The 16,786-nt window shown below is 35.2% G+C and overlaps 1 protein-coding gene across 3 annotated transcripts in view; it reads left to right on the top strand.

The window, feature by feature from the left end:
• The window catches only part of LOC121739858 (zinc transporter foi), a 46,935-nt gene that overhangs the window by 9,798 nt on the left and 20,351 nt on the right, over positions 1-16,786 (top strand). The window contains exon 2 of one of the 3 annotated variants that reach the window (XM_042132446.1): positions 8,615-8,678. The exons of 1 other annotated variant lie outside the window; for it this stretch is intronic. The gene's annotated coding sequence lies outside the window, so the exon portion shown is untranslated. Of the gene's footprint in view, positions 1-8,614; positions 8,679-12,057; positions 12,152-16,786 lie in introns of those variants that run through there. One more of the 3 variants, XM_042132445.1, reaches the window with a different exon arrangement.

The following is a 16,786-nucleotide window of genomic DNA, read 5'->3' as shown; positions in this document are numbered from 1 at the left end:
CGTCCAACCTGCGTCCGCGTCTTGTAGCAGATTTTTAACTACTAAATTCAAATTGGAGTTTCTCGATGTACAATGAAATATAGTGCTATCATTTAGTGCCGAAAATATTTTTGTAGTATGTTTATAAAACTAAAAAAAACGGTCACTAAACAGAACATTCCGGTCGGGTTGTTTTTTCATGATTATAATTTTAATTAATTTGTAGTTAAATTATGTTACATTTTTCAATAACAAGACATTCAATTGATACATTAAGTATTTAGGAATCTAACATATGTTTTTTAAGTAACTTACTTTATGAAAAAAAAATAGTTATTAAAGATTTTGTTTCAACTTCTGGGAAGGGGACAGGTGAATTTAATAGTTTTCGGTACTTAAAAACCCTTATAAATCTCATACTAAATAAAATTTTATACAAACGTGAATGTATTTTAATAAAAGAAAACTTGTTTTTGCTCCTACATTAAAATTACAAAATGTTAGTATGTAATTTTTTACAAATAATCTGTAGCGAAGTCAAGGGACAAGGTAAAAACCAGGGGTACACATTTTTTTGAAAATGCCCTACAACTGGAGATATTTGATCGTGAAATCCTACGCTAGGGCTGCCACCATACGTCTTTCAATGGATGGCTGTCAATAATGCAATAGAAATAGTCACATAATATATTAACATTTACAGTATGAAAGTTATATATGCTTTTAATGAGTATATTTAAAATTATCACTTATAATACCACAAGAGCTTCAAAATTATCGGATATTTCCCGATAGGTTCGTTGCAAACAAATGAAGGATTTTTCAGGAAAAATCATTTGCGCTTCGCGCTCGTGATTTTTTAACCTGAAAAACTTGACGACTTTATTTGTTTACAGGGAACCTTGAGGGAAATGCCAGATAATTTTGAAGCTCGTGTGGTATTCGGGGGATTATTTTTCCGTCCCAAATGTCGGCCAATATAATTGCACCATGAGACACAATTGAATTCAACCTGTCAGTTTGACGTGTTTGTCTTTTATATATAGCAACTACCAGAGAAAATTTTCAAAAAATTATCAGTATAATACCATGTAGGTTGTACCACGTGACGTCGAATGGTGCAATTCTATTGGTCGATATTTGGGTCGGAAAAATAATCAAAAATAAATCTTAGAAAAAATATAAAACCTCCTCTTTTTTTGGAAGTCGGTAAATAAATCGGATCTCAGTTCGTAATACTTCAAACAATTAATATTATTTCTAGTATTTATTTAAAAAATCAAGGTAAGTGATGGTCACGCGAAAACGAAAAGACTACAAATAATACAGCGTTGCGTCGTTTGATAACCCTGTTGACAATTAAGTTTGTAAATTAAATAAATTGATTTAGCAGTGGTAGTAAGTGGATCTCATGGGTGATTTTTTTTGTGCGTATAGAATGCTTGTATACCTTTAATTTGTTATCTGTAATTGTGTATCTTTTGTTTAGTTTTGGATAAAAAAATAAAAAGCTAAAAATGAAAATTATTTTATTGTTTGTAAAATGTTGATACGGCGAATTAGGAAAAAAGCTTGAAATATGCCTTATTTAATAGGCTTTCAGGTGGTATACAAAATTTTATTTAGTACGTAAAAGTTTTGGAGAAATATGGATTTTTCCCTTCCGGGCCGCAAAAAAACGCTAAACTTTGGTAACTCGTAGCATCAAAACTATTGCGAATTGACACGCGGGTGTTCTACTCCTGCATTCATAATATTAATGCTTATTCAAAATTGAAGAAAATTGAAAATTTCCGATTTTTCGTCTCCTGCGTACACTGTGCGATGCGAATACATTAATTTTAATTAAAAAAAATTAACCATTTGTACCAGGCTAATTTTTGCACAGCTAATCATCGTCGAGTAGCCATTCAAGAAAATCACTTGCCATACTTTTCCGACAGGTCCCAGGCTGCCATACCACACAATTTTTTTGTTTTTGTGACCATATTGAGGACGATCAATCATTATTTTTAAGAGGAATTTTTTTTAAACTAATAATTTAAACAATAGAAATATTAAAAAAACGATTATAAACTATAAAATATTGTTATTAAGAAAAATTTTGTTTCTAAAAATCATAATATTTTCAAGAGAATAAAGGTAAGAATTTTTTTTTTAAAAGCATCGAAATAGCAAATGGCGGAAAAAATTTTTTTTTAGTTAATACATGTCCTTCATTGATATGAAAACAATTACGTGATAATAAATGAAACAAAATTTTTTTTGACATAATATTACTTGGATTTCTAGTTTTTTGTTCAAGTTAAAAAAATATTATAAAAAAAGTATTAAATTTGTTTTAACTTTTATGGCGTGATCTTGTTAAGTATGTTTATATCAAGGGTTCCACGAAGTGAAAAATATTTACGAAAATTATTTAAGATTTTATTTAAAGTACAATGAGGACGAAAGTTCGAAAAAATTTCGTTAGTTAACATTTGTCTAATTTGTTAAAAATTAACTTGAAGTTAAATTTCCAACGGGAGCAAATTCTTTGAAGTGTTCGGAATACACCATACGTTTTCGAAATTTTTAAATTAATATATTTTAATACCTTTAAAAAAATAATCAGTGTGACGTGCTCGGTTTTGAAGCCGCGCGCGCTACCTAAAAATGCCGCGCGGAGGCTTACTTTCAGCGTTAAATTAGAATTATAAATAATAGAGATAGAATTCCGGGAGTTGGGAGTTTTCTTATGGAAATTTCCTCCTCTTTAAGAATATTTTTTTTAAACTTCTTAAATGTTAATAGTTTCGGAGTTTTTAACAAAAAACGTAATACCTTTTTTTTGGCAACATAATTTGCTTATAACTTTTGCAATTTTTGTGTGCTAATACACGCTTCCGATACATTTTTCTAGACGTCTTCCCGAATCTAATGAGCTATCGCACGTATTTTTATGATCCTTATCTCTATATTTCGCCATTCTCAACTTATCGCTTAGACTATGTAAGCCACACCCGAGAAGTATGGCATTACGCTACCGCCTACATATTTTATTTCGACTATCTGAAAATACAAGCATTTTTGTGGAACAAATCGTTCGACACTCGTCCGACACGTTCGATTAAGGAGTAAGCACACTGAGACGGGCCGTGCCGGGGCGCATCGCAAAAATCCGCCTCCATACAATTTGTATGGAAGCGGATGCGCGTATCGCACACTGTGCCGGGGCGCATCGGCGCGGATTTTTGCTCGGCGGATTTTAGTCAATGCGACACGGCCCGACAAGACCCGCTGCGCTCCGGCAACAGTGTGCTATATAATAGCAAGCGGCGCGCGGATGTGATGCGATGCGGCCCGGCAAGCCTGGGCTCAAAATCCGTCAATACGTTGCGCGCCGACCCGCCCCGGCACGCCCCGGCACAGTGAGCGTTAAAAACCGTCAATGCGATGCGACCCGACCCGGCAATAGTGTGCTATAGCGCATTTTGCGCTGCGCTGCGCCCCGACCCGCCCCGGCACGCGCCGACAGAGTGTGCGCGAACCTTTAACGCCCACGCGTTTGGGCTGCCAGTGCGAGCGCTATGACCATCATTTTCCTTTTCGCCTTTACGTAATTATACCCCTGCACAGTGACGGATTAAGACTACTTGATGCCCTAAGGCCTAAGCAATCCATGCCTGTGGGCCCCCCTATCTGTATCTCAACTAGAATCGGTTTTTGAACCTTTACTCTTCTGGTGCTCCTTCAGAACTTCAGAAGTGATGCCCTAGGCAATTGCTTAATTTGATTAAGGGCTAATCCGTCACTGCCTCTGCACTATAGAACCGCCAGCCAGGTACAAATTACCGAAAATTTTGTGTCACCATCTCCAGGCCTAACATAGACTATGGCACATAGATTAGGTTGAGTTTTTTCTTTTCATTTCGATCCAAATGAATTAAACGCTCAATTAAACGATATTCTACACTGTTTCTCACTGATATTCGGGCGAGTGGGTGTGTCCAGTGATAACTCTAGGTCAGTGGGTCTAGCACGAGGCGTCGTGTATTTACGTCGCAGCCCACATCACGATGACGACAGAACGATCATTTTAAATTAAGATTACGATACGTTCAGATTTATTTTACTTCCGACGAAACTATCTTCTCTCGGCGTGTCAGCAGTCTATAATCGTTCCGCTATTGTCCTAAAATGCCATTAGTCAATCAGCCACTTCTTTTAGAAATTACACGTTTCTTAGCAGTCACGCTATACGCGGAGGTGAATTGAATCCAGTCGGACTGAGCGCAGGCCGATACCGACACACGGGAATTCACTCGGTCCGGAGATTTGATCAGCCTCCTTGTATATATGGGACCTTTATGCACCGTTTTTTCGGTTTTAAACCTGAAAAGTCTCTACACATCGGCCTACCCCCTACGCATCTGTACAATATGTCACCTGATGACGTGCGAGGGGCAGCAGATGCACCCGATAAAGTGTAGAGGTGGATATTAAAACTTAGGCACACCGTCTACATTCTACGTGTATATCTGCTGTCCTAGCACGGGGATTGTCGATCTAGAAGAAATAGATAAAAACAAGAAATAACTATAGTTTCTTGGAAAATAGTTCCTGATTTAAAGTAAATAAGGTCGTAGATTCATCGGCAACAATAATCATTTTTTATGTAAGTTTTTCGAGCAACTTTTACGACCTATTGTTTTGCGAGCTCGGATTTATAAACATTTTATAAAATGTTACACAATTTGTCTAGCACTTTGACGATGTAGATTCTTTGAGGGTGGAATTATCAATTTTCCCACGCTAAACAAATGGGTAATAAAAACAGTCCACAAAATGCACTTCAAAATAAAATGACATTGACAATGAATCTACGACCTTATTTACTTAAACGTAGGATCTCTTATCAAAAAAACTATAGTTATATTTTGTCTACAAAGATCGGAAACAAATTTCAATCCCCGTGCTAAGCAAGCTGGCATTAAAGAGAAACCAATTTCTTCAAAGACTTGGGAGTCATTCGTATACCTAAGCCTAAGCCGCTCTTCGTATCATCAAACTCATTGACCCCCTACTGTCGTATGAATTCGAATCGACTATTTCGAGGTCACGGCCTCGGCCGCTGTTTTATTATGTACGACGCAACTGCAAGTGTATCACCTTATTCACGTAAGGTTTGCGGGCGAGTTGATGACAGGTTTCCCTAACGTAAGGCATCGTGAATATGTTATACGGAATAGCGCATCGAATTTGAGTTTTTGATGCACTAGAGAGAATTTGGTGATAGAGAAAGAAAGCGATAGGGTTCTTTCATCGAGTCTTTAAGAGTGATTGCGATCATAAAGTGGACCTGTAATATCTTCTTTCTTCTTTTTTTATATATAAAACTCAAAGGTGATTGACTGACATGGTGATCTATCAACGCACAACCCAAACCACTGGACGGATCGGGCTGATTTTTTGCATGCAGGTAGATGTTATGACGTAAGCATCCGCTAAGAAAGGATTTTGCTATATTTCAACCCCAAGGGGTTAAAATAGGGGTGAATATAGTGGGTTATATATAATAATACTTCTTAACGCGAGCGAAGCTGCGGGCAAAAGCTCGTACATATATAATTTTTTTGATTAGCCTGTGCTGTCCCAATGCTGGGCAAAGGGCCCAGGGTAATATAATTAGTTACAAACTACTGATAGAGTGGGATCCCAGGGATATAATTAAGAGTATTGTATTTACAATACTCTTAATTATCTTAGGTATTTACCTATCTGATGACTGGCATCAGATAGGTATTTACAATACTCTTACGAATAAAATATATTTACTGTAAATATATAATATAACCGTCCGGAAAAGTATCGCTGGTGTCTTGTATGAAGTATGAGAAGTATATAATATGTATTAAAAAAATTGTAGAGACTGGTTCTTTTCAAACTCTACATTTTGTGTTTTGATTCGATCTTAATGCCTCCATAGTTTGCATCTGTTGATAGCCCAAGCAGGTGCCTATTTTTGTCCAGACGATGTTAAGATAAACGTTCGCCAAAATTATGATACTATCGGTATGTAACTTTTTAGGGTTTCGTACCCAAAGGGTAAAAACGGAACCCTATTACTGAGACTTCGATGTCTGTCCATCTGTCTGTCTCCAGGCTGTAACTCAAAAACGGTAATAGCTAGAGAGTTGAAATTTTCACAGATTATGTATATCTGCTGCCGCTATAACAACAAATACTAAAAACAAAATAAAATGACCCCCATATTTAAGGGGGGCTCCCATACAACAAACGTCATTTTTTTAGCCTTCTTTGCTCTGTCTATAGCACTATAGCAATAATGACAACAGGTAGGAACTTGAATTTTTTCAAAGTCCATAGTTATATGTGTAATTTAATATTTAATAATAATATTAAAATAAAAAATTAAGAGGGGCTCCTATACAAAAAAAAAAAAACAAATTTTGGCCTAATTTTGCTCTGTAATGGTACGAAACCCTTCGTGCGCGAGTCCGACTCGCACTTGGCCGATTATTTGCATACCGCTGACACTAAAGTTATATTTTTGTATGCGTCGAATTTGGCGGCTTTCCAGTTTAGTTTGCAGGTGCAACATAATAAAATGACAAAAAAAAACTAATATTTTGCACACCATTCTTTCGCAGTCTTTAAAAACATTAAGGTAATCGAATAGTAACAAATTTAGAAATACGTCTTTTCTTCAGTTCTATGATTTATCATGGTGATGAAATATAATTCATAACGATATAATTAAAATATATGAATCGGGAATAGGCTTTATAGTTATATATAATTCATTATTCAGTATTAGTTTAAGGACGGATGGTTCCAATAGGCAAGCTGCCAAATTTACGCGCAGTGTGTATGTTGGCCAAATATGAGTCAGAAATGCTTTACCTTTTTTGGGTTCCGTACATAAAGAGTAAAAACGGGACCCTATTACTGAGACTTCGATGTCTGTCTGTCTGTCTGTCTCCAGGCTGTATCTCAAGAACCGCTATAGCTAGACTTCTGAAATTTTCAGCAATTGTGTATTTTGGTGCCGCTATAACAACAAACACTAAAAAAAGAGTTAATATTATTTAGGGGGGGGGGGCATACAACAAACGTGATTTTTTGGCCTTTTTGGCTCGTAATCCATAATGGCACCATGTAGACACTTGAAATATTCACAAAATCCTCAATTATATCTATCTGTACTTTAACATTTAATAATAAAATTAAAATAAAATAAATAATTAAGGGAGTCCAGGGCTATACAAAAAGCACTATTTTTTTTTCCTATTTTGTCTCTATATCGGTACGGAACCCTTCGTGAGCGAGTCCGATTCGCACATTGCTGATTTTTTATATTTTTTTACTTATAGTATATTTTAATATTTTTGTAAACAAGACACTTCGAAATTGTTATAAGACTGGAAAAAAATTCTAAAGGACTAGGTACAACCCGATGCTCTACTATTTAGTTCAGATGTTTGCTACTATAACAAACTATTTAGTAATTACCTTAAACTTAGCAAGTTTTTATTAGTAGTTTTGTTTTAAAACCTAAAATGCCAATTAAATTAGGTATCACATAAAATGTTGATCACATCTGTCTAGTGGGAGATCCTAAAACTGAGATATAAATGTGTCACACTTTATTTTTATATATCTGTGAATCTAATTTTAGAAGTGTGAATACACTTTGGTGCGTTACTTACGCAGTTAGTTTGACATTATCTTGTTGTTTGGACAGTTAATAATAACTAGAGATCGCCCAATGGTCGAAATTTGACCTTAGTTTCAACGACATTAGGACTACTACCTATATTTTGTAAAAAATATTGACTTTATCATTTTTTTTCAACTCTTGTCTCTGGGACTTAGCTGATCTCAGACTGGCCGTGTAAGCATTGTCTAATAGTATCTTAAATTCAATTAAAAAAAAAAACTAATCCATTTTCAATTTGTCAACTTGTTGTCAACAGACTTCAACCATAAATAAAAGAGTAATATAATAATTTCAAAATAATATTAGTTCAATGCACTCCTTCACCATATAAAGTATAACTGTGCAAAATTTCATGCACCTACGTTTCCCCATTTTTCGTAAAAAGGATTACAAAGTTTTTCGTTCGCGTAATAATATTATGATGATTAAAAACTTTAAGAAAAAAACATTGTTTTACTAGATATAAAAAGAATAGTACCAAGAAATATAATTTACAGAAATTTATTTTAAAATCTTGACTTACCTGAAAACTACCAGTTAACTCAAAAGTCAAAACGATATGTAACGAACGAATTACGGTAGCTACGCAAAAAAACGTGTCAAAATATAGTCTTATCTTATTCTGGTAATAGTAAATACTAAATAGTAATAGGAATTGATAGCAAAGAACACTAGAAGACGTCCATTGAATTTAAGGCGTAGGAACTTCAATACCCAGACTTCAGAGTTCAGACCAAAGATTCCAATCTCATTCTTAAACCTAATTGAAAAAAAAACAATCGACTCCAACAAAGGGGCGCGAACAATCTATCTAATGGAGCGTAATTTGAAATTGGAATAGTAACAAAAACGCATCCTTCCTGTTTCCGCGTTAGTTAATTATTTAACTATATAAAAGTGATTTTGTCGCAGAGTCAATCAGTATTGGGGTGAGCCTCATCCCTTACGCATACAACCACTACTTCGATAGCTCTCGGTAAGACTTTTACACCTTTTTCCTTAGAAATAATGATATGAATGAGGCATAGACTTTTTCCTTCGTAAAGTATGAAGGAATACACTTATTTCTCCCATAGACTATGAAGGCATATTATGCCTTCTCTTTTTTCTCCATAGGGTATCGAGGCTAGCTCTTCTTTCTTAATAGAGTTATGTTTTTTCTTTTTCTTCAATTAGATAAGAATCCATTTCAAAAGACAAATTAAAAGTAAATAAAAGCAAACTACTTATGTACAGATTATTCTAGGGTGTTGCTTTGGTGGTCTTAATAACAATAAGGAGTCCAATGGTGCAATAACTAGTAATAACAATATAGAGGTGTCCGACTGTCTATTTGTATCGGTTAGCTCATTATGTAATGCAAGTTCAATGTCATACGACACTCATATTGTGTGCTCTGTGCTCGTGTACAGGAATAAAGAACTCGGCTCTTATTAACTTTAATGCTGTAATAGCAGACATGGAGAGAACTAATATGAATCTGTTGTGATGAGTAATGCCTTGTTTCTAAGGTTTTTTTTTTGACAGGAGTTTATCTATTCTCTAGTGCTTTTTCAGCTATCTTCAAAATGCAACCAATCGACACCGTCGCTAAATAGATATTTTTTTTAAACCTCAGAAATATAAAATAAGTGTTACTGTTTCTAAGGGACTTTATCTTTTTCATAGATTTGTTGATTGGTCAACTTTTTGATTAGATTCCTATTTAAAAAAAATCTTTGAAACCGGGCAATATTATGTCAGGCACAAAATAATCGTCGTTTGGCGTCTAGCAAATAAGAGAATACTAGTTTCTATGACGATTTCCTATTTATTTAAATTGGGCAGTCTGGGCCGCAGGTGTGATAGTGACGTTACTGACCAAGTGTGGGTGCAGTACACAAGAGCGCGATTTCTTACTTTGCCATCCCGTCTAGCATGCTTACAGCGAGATATATCTCACTCTCGAGTGTAGTTATATTGTCGATATCGACATAATATATCTATCTCTTTTTCCCTAACTTGTGGTGATCCCACACAGCCGTTAGAAAATGTTTAGTAACCATTTGTTAGCAAACATTTAATCACAAATGTTAAAAAATGTTAAAAATGTTTTCACGTTAGAAAATGTTTAGTAAACGTAAGTTAAAAAATTATAACAAAATAAAAGTGTTACCTTTTGTTTGCAAACCTTTTATAATGGTGACAACGGGGTATGCGGTGAGCCAATACTAGATTTAAATGTTATAAAACGTAAGTAAAAGTTAGTAAACATTTTCTAGTGTAGGAGCACTTATAAATTACTAGCTGTTGCCCGCGACTTCCTCCGCGTGGACTTCCGTTTTTAGCGCGCGATGTCAACAAAATTGGTGTCAAAAGCTTTTATAAAAAACCCTGGTACCCCTTAAATCAAAACAGCTGTGCAGTAACAAAAAGATTTGAATTGTTTAGCAACGATTTTCTGTTTGTTGGGCGCTTTTAAAATGGAAAATGTTACAGCCTGGAGACAGACACACCGACGGACAGACAGATGGACAGACAGACGGACAGACATCGAAGTCTTAGTAATAGGGTCCCGTTTCTACCCTTTGCGTACGGAACCCTAAAATCACGTTTGTTGTACATGGGCGCCCCCCTTAAATATTAATATTATTTCGTTTTTAGTATTTGTTGTTATAGCGGCAACCAAAATACACAATCTGTGAAAATTTCAGAAGTCTAGCTATAGCGGTTCTTGAGATACAGCCTGGAGACAGACAGACAGAGAAACGGACAGACATCGAAGTCTCAGTAATAGGGTCCCGTTTCTACCCTTTGGGTACGAAACCCTTAAAAATACAATAATTATCTCTAATTGATAAGACAAATGACAGATCTACACGAGAAAAAATGTATGTCATGTAAGGCAGGGTCAATAGAGATTTTTTTCTTTATTTTTTTCTCTTTCTCGTTGTGTGCATAATAGGCCGGCTGATGGCATGTGCTATCACTTATCAGAGAAGTTGATTCCTAGGCAGATGGCGGACCTAAGTAATTTTATCGCGTTAAGTTCATGCAGTCAGATTGTGGAACTCGCTTCCCCACACTGTTCGTGATAGCTCTACCATCGGTGTGTTTAAGAGACGCCTAAAGGAGCATCTTCATGAATCTCAATCCATTTAAGTACCGTTATTAAATATACATATAGTATTTATGTATTATAGACATATTGTATAGTATTTATTATTATTATTTATAATTCATATAGTATTATTATTATTATTAGTTATGTAAGTATATAACATAGATTCAAAGTTTAATTTTGTATTTGTGCACGCCCTGTCTGATGTCTTATGTCACATCTCTCTCCGTAGGGCTGCTGTAAGAAATTTCTTTGGAAATAAGCAGTCCTTTGTGTCGTTTTTCTGTGTCAATTTCTATGTAAATACTGTCTTGTGTGCAATAAATGTTTAAATAAATAAAAAATAAATAAGTCAAACCCATCCGAAAGATCATATCTAACATTGAATTGACATGATAAGCCTACCAAGTGGCGTAGGTCCATCAGCTGCCTAGGAACCAATTTCTTCGACAGTACAATCGACGTAGATCTAAAATCGCTAGAAAGTGAAGAGCATTTTATTTTTCAGGCCAATATATTGCTAATATAAGAGAATGTAGCGTATGAGCTGTAAAGTATAAAGTAATAAAGTAAATATTATTACGTCGCCACTCGCCAACCGTATAGCGACCGTAAAATTGTAGTACATAACACGGTAACAATATAGCCTCGATAGGTTTTCCTCCACGAGAGCAGCGCGTCACGACCCAAGATCACGCGCGCGGTAATAGGCACAAACTTGTTGATGTCTCTCAGAGACACTAGTCTATAGTCTTATAGGACACGGACTAACTTATATTTTGCTTTTGGCAACGTTTTTTTGGGATTTATAGACTGGTTCAAATTCTTTTTGGGAAGCATCTTTATATGAATTTTTTTTAATGAAAATTGTTATTAATTAAAAATGTTTGTTAGTAAGGGATCTTCTGAATTCTGGGCATATGACCTACTTTTTGTTATATTAGTTATGATATATATGATATATGTTATGATACGCACTTAGTAGAAAAGTAATGCAAAGTAGAGACTCCGACCGCAGGTCGATTTTTGCCCAAGCCGAAGCCAACATGGTATCATCATAACTTTATTTATCACCAAACTTTCATCTCCATTCCTGGGATGCACCGAGACACCGACTAGTGACTAGTGAGTAGCGACGCGTCATTCCCAAAAATAATTTGAACGAAGTCATGAATATTTACCGAGTGACGTGTCTGCGGCCGTTGTGTTACTCTGTGGCGCGTAACGCGATTCGTCGTTAGTACCGTAACGGCAGTCGTCGTTGCGATAGCTTATCGTTGGAACGGCGCGGGCGCACGTTTACGCGCATTTCAAATTGGTTTTAAACGTTGTACACACCTGTCAATTGTGTAAGTAACATTTAACGCAGTTCTTAAATTAGTTGTGTGTATCATTTATTTGTTTATTCGTCTCGTTATCTGCCTAATTGACGTAATTAATTCCTAGCGTTACTAACGGTGGAGGCATTTCGTTGTATAGTCATGTATAGTTATGCGCGGTTGGAAATGTTTTCAGTGTTGGAAAACATAGCTTATATTTCGCTTATTTACTTCGTTATACCTAGATATTTTCGTTATGCTCCTAACACACGTTTATTGTCCAATGATTCGAACATCAATAGTTTGAACTATTGATATTGTAAAATTCGTTAGTGTGTTTTTCCTGTTTGTTGCCACTGGCGACCACTTAACAACCTCTGTGGCTCAGTTGGTGGGCTATTGGTAGCTCAAGCCGGGGGTCGCGGGTTCGAATCCCGCCAACGGAACAAAATTTTTTCAAAGTTCCTGGGTCATGGATGTGTATTAAATATGTGTATAATATAATAAAAATCTTAAATATATATATAGTATAAAAAGTATTAAATATATTTCCGTTGTCTGGTGCCCGTAACACAAGTCCTTCAGGTACTTAGCACGGGGCCAGGCGGCCTACCACAACCTTTCCTAAAACTATCATGTTTCCAGAACACTTTGTTGTAAGATTACAATAACCTTACTTTGATTCGTACCATGAACTTTTTAAGGTGTATGAAAACAATCTTGTTTTATTCCTGCTAAGTGATGGGAAAGAACGAACGATATCAAATTATTTGTTTACATTTATCAATGGGTGGAAGCGAGAAAAGCAACTATGAAGCGCTTTGTTCCTCTCACACGATTGTGTAAACAAATGAATTGTCATGGGTGGAAGTGAGATAGCAGCTATAAAGCGTTTTGTCACTCTCACACGATTGTGTAAACAAATGAAGTGTCTAATTAGTCTAAACAAATGTAGAAAAAACTTATTAGTGACTGTAGAGAATTCGAATGGTACTACACCTAAATATTTCAATAAATTAAACCGATTCAGCGCTAAATTGTTAACAATAAGAATTAAATCAAATAGTGCAATTGTTGAAAAACCAATGCTGAAACCCAATTAAGACGTGAAGTGTTGTTGTGGTACGCTAAAACAAAAAAATTTTAAGTGGTGTGTGAGTTGCGCGACTTTGAAGACTGTTTCGATATTTTCTATTATAAGGTAAATAGAAGGTACGTAAATATTTAATTCTTTGGTTATCTCAAAGCAAAAGCCGTTTTTTTATGTACATGGTTAACTTTAAATACAAATAAAGTTAAGAATTTTCTTGTTAATACATAATATGCGTAATTTAAAGTCATACCGTACTCAATTTTCAAATATAATTTTACTAAAAAACAGTAAAAAATGCAAAACAATCTTAAAAAAGTTGATATTTCACAGCGGATTTAAGATCGCTAGTTTGACGTTAAAGTAATCTTGCTCATCTGTCAAACGGTGTTAAAATGGAGCTCATGGTACGCTGAGAGCGAATGATATTGGGACATGACGTCACAAAACGTCTTGACGGAACAATCATAAAGTAATCTTACTTTTAAGAGGTGATGGTACGAAATCATAAAGTAAGATTAAAATAATACTGCTATAAGAGGTTGTAGTAGGCCCCCAGACTGACGTGGTGTGAAGCGTCCATATATATTATTATTATTATTACTGGCCAGAGAGAAAACAATATTAGTATTATTTTTTCTCTCATATTATCATGAAATAATTATAGTCTTTATTACCACTTACACCGGCATATTAGTTATCAGAGCTATGTCGCTCTGCTGGTAGAGTCATTAAATGTACATTTTATGATATTGCCTGTAGTTGTTTTGTACAAATACAAAACCTTTATGTATATTTATTTCAATTCGTATTATTTTTTTTGCACGTTGTACTTAAAAAAAGGCCAAGTGGAAGTCGCACTCGCGCACGAAGGGTTCCGTACTGCTATAGAGCAAACATAGACCAAAAATTGTGTTTTGTATGGGAGCCCCCCTTAATTTTTTATTTTATTTTAATATTATTCTTAAAAATTTAAATAGACATATAATTAAGGTCTTTGTAAGAAATATCAAGTGCCTACCTGTTGCCATTATTGATATTTAGCAAAAATGGCCAAAAAAATCACGTTTTTTGTTTGGGAGCCCCCTTTAAATATAAATTTTATTTTATTTTTAGTATTTGTTGTTATATCGGAAACAGATATTACATAATCTGTGAAAATTTCAGAACTCTAGCTATAGCGGTTCTTGAGATACAGCTTGGAGACAGACAGACGGACAGACAGACATCGAAGTCTCATTAATAGGGTCTCGTTTTCACCCTTTGGGTACGGAACCCCAAAAATTACCTAGGTTTGCTACTTCAAAACACGAGGCTATATAGTCCTTCGGATTTAATATTTTGCGTAATGTTTGGATCTACTTGGTTATTGGACAAATGTTTGGACTTTGGGCGGTAGGCATTATACTATAATATGTGTGTCTAGACTTCACATTTTAAAGTTCAAATTAAGCGAAAGTGAAATAGCAAACAATGGACCTAAAATATAGCAATATTAATTACTTAAACTGTAATTAAATTACGCACACATTAGCTGTCATACTCTTCATTAAATTGAAGTTTAAATATCTCTGCAAGTGCGGCAGTAAGTAAAGATCTTTACTTTTGATTTCTGAGGAAGGTTTTATCATGGGGTGTGTATAAATTGGCTTAGCCCCATAACCTCCATTGGCTTCACTCGGTTGCGTTTGTGACGTGTGTCTGATAAGATTTGCGTAACATTACAGATTCGTTGCTCTATTAATACGCGTTATGCAGCCTCTATACATTGACCAAGATGGGCAAACACAGGCGAACGTGTTATAAGGGGATAATTGTCAATGATTCACGTCGCCATCTTGGTCCAGAGTGAAATGGGGGCATTATAAGTGTTACACATTATGTACTAATTTGCCAAATAATATGATCTATGTCAAACACATGTACTAACTAAATAGTAAGCAGTGATAGAATTTCAAGTTTTCGTGACAGTTCTGGTTCAGAAGTCCAGAACTTCTGGAGTTAAAATAACGAATACTTAATAAAGTTTTGGTTGAAAGGCGTTTTTAATAAAATTGAGTATCATAGTTGTATGCTTGCTTGGTAGAGCCACAGATTACTGAATAGTTACTGATAGAGCCTTATTATAAAAGTAATAAATACTTTTATAACATAAACACTACCTAACAGCTTACGTAGTGCTTATTTTGTATCTAAGAGCTGTTTGTAAATCAAAGCGCTGCGCGGCTTTAGTTTTGCAGCGCAATGTTTGTGTTTAGGTGTAGCATAACTCGCACTATGCACGTGCGTGACACGTTTGTTAACCTTACCACAGAATATATATTAGTAGTACCAAACCTTACGCTGAAAATACATACATACATACTAATATTATAAAGTAGATGACGCCCGCAACTACGATTCGCCAAAACACGTTTATCGCGCGGGAACCGTACATTTTTCCAGGACAAAAAGTTGAGGGCGTCATCTAGTAATTTCATATTATGATTGCTTTTATAAAAACCTATAAATAAATATAAAGGTAGCAGCTGAGTGTGAAAATAAACTTTAAACCACGTGATCTCTAAATGCAACTAATGCAATGAAAGCGGCGGGGCTAAAATGGTCACATTTAGCAATTCCTCTCAATCAATTCAGCAAATGATGCATTTTGCGATTTTAGAAAAATGAATCCTATTATGATTCATATCATGATTCTTTAAAGCGACCATTTTAGCCCCGCAGTTCTGTATGAACTTACGTAGTGTGTCACAACTCACAACTATTGCAACACAATTGACAATAAATGACATGCGAATATCTTGTACCTGAGGGCTATGGCACATGGCTAGGCTAAAGTCCATATTGAGATCAGGCTAACTATTATTTATTGATAGTTCATACTCACACCAGTTACAAAACTGAAATAGTGCATGACCTTTATTATTTCTTAAGGACTCTATATTTATACGAGCTAACGCACACACGTGCACCAAAACTACGTTGCTCTCTTTCGTACATGATTTATCGGCTGACTTGTAGTAGCTTAGTTTGACCACAGAATAGATAATAGTTGGTTTGACTCACATTCAGAATATAACCGGCCATGTGCATAGAACACTTCTCATTACTATTTACTACATATTTATTTAAAATGTCATTTCATACAGAATACATAAATGTTATTTTAAGTTTAAAAAGTACATTTATTATGATAACACAAATAATTGCAACCTAAGGTCTTCTATATTTATACAATTGGCGAGTCCACTTTTCGCGTTTCTACCTATCTCTAAATCATATTACTGTGTTCCGAGAAATTCATTCCAAGAAGTATACACTTTATAGCGATAGGAACACGGGTTAGGTACTTTTATACTCAGATAAATAGGTCGTAAATATCGAATTTGAGTTCTAATGTACGAGCATACAATCGATTATCGCATGGACCATGTTAGAAAAGAAACCTCTTATGAGAGTAATGTTTTGCGGAGCACTTCGTTTATTTTATTTGTAGTAACATACTTCTCGTGTAATATGTATAGTATAGAGATCGTAAAGGCAACGACCAGTGCAACGTCTAAAGGCTACTATCA

This window comes from Aricia agestis, chromosome 2 (genome assembly GCF_905147365.1).
Source record: "Aricia agestis chromosome 2, ilAriAges1.1, whole genome shotgun sequence".
Lineage (NCBI taxonomy): Eukaryota > Metazoa > Arthropoda > Insecta > Lepidoptera > Lycaenidae > Aricia > Aricia agestis.
The sequence above is the reverse complement of the archived record's forward strand: the minus strand, read 5'-3'. Positions and strand labels throughout refer to the sequence as shown.